This window comes from Ictalurus furcatus, chromosome 2 (assembly GCF_023375685.1).
Source record: "Ictalurus furcatus strain D&B chromosome 2, Billie_1.0, whole genome shotgun sequence".
Lineage (NCBI taxonomy): Eukaryota > Metazoa > Chordata > Actinopteri > Siluriformes > Ictaluridae > Ictalurus > Ictalurus furcatus.
Genome location: NC_071256.1, coordinates 29,625,604 through 29,632,674, shown reverse-complemented (window position 1 = coordinate 29,632,674; position 7,071 = coordinate 29,625,604).

Below are 7,071 nucleotides of genomic sequence, written 5' to 3'. Positions count from 1 at the left end.
AAACTTACCACCTACCTAAACATTCATGCAGACCAAGTACCCATCTTCACGGCAACAGTATTCCCTAATGGCAGTAGCCTCTTTCAGCAGGATAATGCTCCCTGCCACACTGCAAAAATTGTTCAGGAATGCTTTGAGGAACATTGACAAAGGGTTCAAAGTGTTGACTTGGTCTCCAAATTTCCCAGATCTCAATCCAATCAAGCATCTGTTCTGTGATTCTGTGTGTGTGTTGGCAAGAGTGTACAATAGAAATTGACATTCTGAATGGACATTTTCTAGATAGTCAATTTGCCTTTAAAAGATACATTTTCTAAAGTTGATGTGTATTTGACACATTTTGATGTATTTGATTAAGATGTGCAGCTCTGTCTGTGTGTGCACTCTGCTCTGTAGTGAGCTAGGGTTTCTTATATCAGCCCGTCTCAAGTCACTGCACTGAGTCTGTACTTTCTCTCTGAGGCTGGTCCTGATGCAGTGTTATTGCTTGTATGTGTGTGTATGTGTGTGTGTGTATCTCTCTCTCCCTCCATACCCTCCATCACTTTCTCTACATACACTCTGTCTGTATCTGTCTGTCTGTCTATCCCTCTGCCTCTTTTCCTATATATATATATATATATATATATATATATATATATATATATATATATATATATATATATATATATATTACTTTTTAGGATGTCAAAAATTAACACATTCATTCATTCATCTTCAGTAACTGCTTTATCCTAGTAAGAGGATTTGGACAAGGTTGGAGTTCACCTTTGACACACAGGGCACCATGCACACACACACACACACACACACACACACACACACTGTAGTCAATCCACCTGTTTCAGGGAGATAGGAAGAAACAGGAAACTCCACAAAGGCAGTAAGCCAAGTTCAGGAACCTGGAGCTGCACTGCTGTACACAGAAACACCTTTACCTTTTCCACAAACTTACTTTGTGTGAAATTTAATGTCCTGGTCTGATGTTCATCTTGCAACCAAACAGTTTCCAGTTTCGTCTCCAGCTCCTCCTCTTCAAGGCTTCATTTTCAGTTTGTCTGATCATCAGTTAGAGTCATTGCTTTCTCATCATCATTATAGTTGTTATATTTTAATAATGCAAAGGGGTCACTCCATGTATATGTATATATAGTGTATATGTATATAAATAATTGCCAATAAAATGTAACATTTTGAGTGTTTCCACATGACCTTGCAGGGGTCAGGTGGTACAAGTTGGAGCTCTCAGAAAATCCCTAGTATACATGTTGTAATTACAAGTTCTACGAAAACATGAAAGCTTTTTACAAAAGTTGGAATCTCATAAGTACGGTAATTATGACATGGTGTGAATGCAGCTACAGCTCATTATGGGTGGGAGGTCTTTTAAGAGTTGTTGCGAATGTAACCATTGGTGACTGCATAGGTTACATTCAAACTGTTTTTTATAAAAACAAGGTTTCCATTAGTAACAACAATATTTCTTTGTCAGTCAGTCAAGCACAATTTATGGCATTTAAAAAACAGAGGAAAATTACCAGAACTTCTGTATTTCCCACCAGATCCCACATTGAGGCATGACATGTAACACCCGAGAGTACTTACGGATCTCCTATGATTATCATTTGACATGGCAGATCGCAAGTGTTTTGACAATCTGTGATGTTTGTGTCTAGGTAAGTTACACCATGTTACACTCGTGACGTTTCATGCAGGGTATAGTTTAGTATCCCTGCTGAAAAAAACAATAGAAACCATCACAGAGATTCTAATGATTTCCACTACAAATACCATTACAAACCATCAGCTAACAATTAAATCCATTATCATCTTTGGTCTGTAATCGGATCCCCTAGACATAACCTGCCATAAATAGAAGGCAACAAATTACCAGTAGAGACCCACAGGGACTATTACAGCTTCCATTAAAACCAGTACAATTCCCATTCTAACCATTAAAACCATTGCAAATTCTTTGAGGCTTTCTATTGTTTTTTCAGCAGGGTTGAAATGCCTCATAATTCATGTTTGAGTGGAGATGTTATCTTCTGACCCATATGCCATTATGTCTGATTGTAATGTGAAAGGGTGGGAGTGTTATGATTTAAAATGTTCTTGAAGGCCCATGTCTGTTCATGTCTTTTAATGGCTTCTGGAAAGAAGCTGTTCTTGTGTCTGGCTGTATTGACACTCAGTTATTTGTAGCACCTGTCAGAAGGAAGAAGCTCAATTAAGTAGTGACCTGGTTGTGTGGTATGTATTTCATTGCCCCTTTCCTGAGACAAGAACAGGTCCTGAAGAGTCCTGACTATCCACTCTAACCTGATTTTGTCTTGTTGCAGAAACATACTTCAACATGTTTGGTGTAGACAGTACAATTTAAGTCCATACAGGATTCTGCTGAGTTTTTTTTTGTGATTGTTGCTGCAGCTATTTTTGTGCTTGTTGTGAGTTTGTTGTGCTTTTCTGTTTTGCTGAAAACTACTTGATTTGGCATTCTTTGATTTTGCAATTGCACAAAGTTGCTTTGCACGGTCTTTTGCAGTGATGTTTGTTGGTAAACGAGACCTCATGTTCAACGTACGTGAATCGAAGAGGGCTTTGACTGAATGCACATTGTGGTGATGTCACGACATGTCTTGGCCCAAATCTGTGGAAAATCTGCAGTAATTTTGAAAAATTGCAAGTCCCTCCGAATATTGCAGAGTTTGCTTTATTTTGCGTTAATAATTTTGCTTTATTTTGCACTTTAATAAGTGCATATTTTATTTAAATAAGGTGCAGCCAGATAACCAAAACCGTGGAACAAAAAGAACCAGAACAAGAACAGAGAATACTAGGCAAATAAATGGGACAATAAATGGGACTATGGAACACACAAAGACATATGAACATGAACACAACAGAAGCTTGACAATGAGAAGCTAAACCACAAGAACTTAAGTAATGGTGCTAATCATGGTGAAACAAGACATGGGTGAGCGTGATTGAAAACATGTGACATGGTCATGTGACATGCTGGGGCGATGGGTAATGTAGTTCAAGGGCAATTTAGGCATAACCATGACACCTGGCACACATTAAGACCTCTGATACATTGCCTAATATCTTAATTGCACGGCGCACCTGCACATAGTTGCTGAACAAGTACTTCTCTTTATGAATACAGTTGGCTGTACATTTCCATTGTAATGAAACAAATAGAAACAAAGTGGAAAATACTGCACTAGTATGTCATTAGTACATACTAATGCATTATTCATTTGCACTGTTTTATGCCATTCATCCTAACTTGCTCTTGGTCTGGGTACCATTACCATTCCCATATAAATCTATTTAGAAATTCTTTTCAATCCACTATCACATTGGCAATAATCTCTTCTATCTAGGCAGGCCCTTTGAATGGGAGTATCCAAGCATGAAAAGCTTATTTTTGCATTTGTAATTTTGTAAGCATTCAAGTAGTTTCATACATTAGTCTGATAGTACATAAGGATACTAGTATGCAAGTATGTAAGTAAGCTAATATGCTATCACAAACAGTGGGGTCCAAAAATATGAGACCATTAGTGAAAATGCTTCTATTTTGCATTTCTTTCTAATATAATCCAATAAATTATATTACAAATTATATTATTGACAAAAACTTGAGTAAAATCTTTGAAATATTTACATGAATTTCAGGGTTCCTTAGAATTTGGTGCGTCCCCTTTTTGCTTTAATGACAGTGTGCACTCGAGCTGGCATGGACTCCACAAGTTTGCGCAAATCCTTATTTTTTGTTAGATCAAATCCATCTGAGTGTCGTATGAACACATGCTTCAATAGAAGAGATTAGGCAGGAAGAAAATCTGACCTTTCATACAATGCATACTACCCTAAAAAGTTTTAATTTTTCCTAGGAACACACCTGATTCAGCTTCTCAGCTCATTTGAGACTTCTGTGTGTGGGATTAAGCGTTTTAGTGGTAGTGAAAACTTGAAACCATGTAAAGCAGACAGATTAAATAGCCTAAGTAATACATAAATAGCCTAAGTAATACATATTGTATTATTTTCCATTCAGGTTGGTCCTAATAGCATGCTTCTTTGGTAAAGGTTTGATTGCACAAAATGGGGGGAAGTGACTGCTATGCATGCAATTGAATGCTAAGTATAAATTACACTATAAGGTTCTCTCTCCATCTGCTTGCATCACCCCCCTGCCCTAATAACCAGGTCTTATACAACATTACCCAAGAGGAATATCAGTCTTGTGTGAAGATCCATCCGTGACATTTTTTAGCCTTGCAAGCTCCATGACTCATGACATCGCTACTGTGTCTATAATCAGCGGATTCAACTTTAAAGGGAATCAGCACTGCCAAAAATGGAAATAGCTCAAGATAAGAGATGCCAAGCAGCAGTACTTCACAAACAATAAAATTGTTTTCAGTTTCCCAGATAAAAAAGTAGCGCCGCACACACTTTTTCTTGAATATCATAACATTTAGCTCCATATATGGTAAAGATAGAGCATTTTCATCTAATCATAGCTTGGAATATAACATTCCAGTAGAAAATGTGTACTGCACTGGTGTTTTTAAATTAGCTTTATCCTACAGATACAGTCATTGATGAGACCAAGGTAGAACGTTTTGTGCATTATTCTAAAAGATATGTTTGGTGCAAAAACAAGACAGCTTATCACCCAAAGAACAGTATGCCCACGGTGAAGCACTGTGGTGGGAGCATCCTGCTATGGGGCTACTTCTCGTCAGTTAGGACTGGGACTCCAGTCAAGATAGAGGGATGCATGCATAGTTCTATATACCAGTGAATTTAAGCAATAAAACCTGCAGGAGTCTGTTACACAGCTGATAATGAAGGAAAAAGTTACCTTTCAGTATAACAACCAAAAGCACAAATCCAAGTCAACAAAGGAATGGCTTCAGAAGAAAAAGATCAATGTTCTGAAACGGCCCAGTCAGAGGACAGATGTAAATTCTTTTGAAAACCCTGTGGAATGACTTGAAGAGGGCTTTGCACAAGAGATCATCTCACAATTTGATAGATCTGGAGCATTTTTGCAAGGAAAAGTGGGATAATATTGACTCTTACCCAAATAGGCTGAGCGCTGCATTAACAAAGTATTAGTTAAGGGGTGTGCACACTTATGTAACCAGGTTAATGTAAGTCGCTACAAATATTTCTATTTGTTTTTCACTCAAATTTTGGTGGTTGCTATATTATTTTAAAGGTGTAAGATCTGACATGATTTATCATGATTTTTTTACATCATAAAAATTGACCATTTTAAAAGGGGTGTGTAGACTTTTTACATTCGCTGTATTTGCACTTTTTTGATTCATTACTTATTGCTGTATGTGGACTGTGTATATTATGTGGATGAAAGGACAGGCCTATATCTTATCTTGTGCTCAAGTTGCAGTCAGGAGGAAAAAGTGAGATAGTCCGTGTTCTCTTGGTAGTTTTCTTTGATCAAGACCTTTTGAAGTGTGAAAGACCTTTTGAAGGAGCAAAGAACTCAGTAGAGAACATACTTTTTTTTTTCCACTGCAGATTCATGTCTTGGTCTGAATAGGAACAACAGCTGCTCTATGGAAATCCTTGTAAAGAAATCTTCAGTTCCAGCATTTCAGTCTGACCAGAAAAAAAAGCACGAATTGTTGTCTTACTGTGCTTGTGAGAACCTTCCATCAACATAATTATTAATGCAGCTAATTAATGCTATGCTACACCAATTGTTAAATATTTTTTAAAAAGATGGTGATTGTTCACCATCAGGAGAACACTGTATAACAATGGTGTGCATGGCAGGGTTACATGGAGAAAGTCACAGCTTTTTAGTTTAAATTAGAAGGGTTGTGTTTGGAGAAAGGAAAATACTACATTCCAGCATAATAACCTTATCCCATCTGTGAAATGTGGTGGTGGTAGTATCATGGTTTGGGCCACAATACTGGTCCAAACAGTGCATAGTTAACTGCATCTAGGCCAGTGAATTCTAAAGGAAAATGTCAGGACATCTGTCTGTGAACTGAATCTGAAGAGAAAGCGGGTCATGCAGCAAGACAACAACCTTAAGCACACAAGTCGTTCTACTAAAGAATGGTTAAATAAGAATAAAGGTAATGTTTTGGAATGGCCAAGTCAAAGTTCTGACCTTAATTCAATAGAAATTTTGTGATAGGACCTGAAGCAAGCAGTTCATGTGAGGAAACTCACCAACGCCCCAGAGTTGAAGCTGTTCTGTACTGAGGAACGGGCTAAAATTCCTTCAAGGCGATGTACAGGACTCATCAACAGTTACCGGAAACGTTAGGTTGCAGTTATTACTGCACAAGGGGGTCACACCAGATACTGAAAACAAAGGTTCACATACTTTTGCCACTCATAAATATGTAATATTGGTTAATTTTCCTCAATAAATAAATGACCAAGTATAATATTTTTGTCTAATTTGTTTAACTGGTTCTCTTTCTCCACTTTTAAGACTTGAAAATCCGATGATGATTCAGGTCATATTAATGTGGAAATATAGAAAAAAGGGTTCACAAACTTTCAAGCACCACTGTAGGTATGGGTGTGTGTACGCGCACACGTGCGCGTAAGTGCGTGCGTGCGTGTGTGTGTGTGTGTGTGTGTGTGTGTGTGTGGTTGTGCGTGCACTGGGGTAATGTAGAGGAAAGAGTTCTGATATGGAATGTGTGGAGAGCAAAGAAGGAGTAATAACAAAATTTATCACTGGCACAAGCACCATGATTGAGTTAATTACCCCATTATTCATGTAAGCCAGCAACTCTGAGTGTCGAGGGACATAGTGATACTTCACAGTGGAAGTGACACAGAGGAGAGCTGAATACTCTCACTCTCTTTCTGAGAGCTTTGCTATAGTAACAGTGAAGATTCTCAGAATGACCAGGAATCGATGTTCACTTATCTTTCACAGAATATATATAGTTTTAAAAGAATAAAACCATACAGTGTGTTTATGAACCTCCATTACAGAGGATTAAATAACTGTGATGAGGCTCAAAAGTGCTGTGGATGAAGAATACCGTCTGTGGA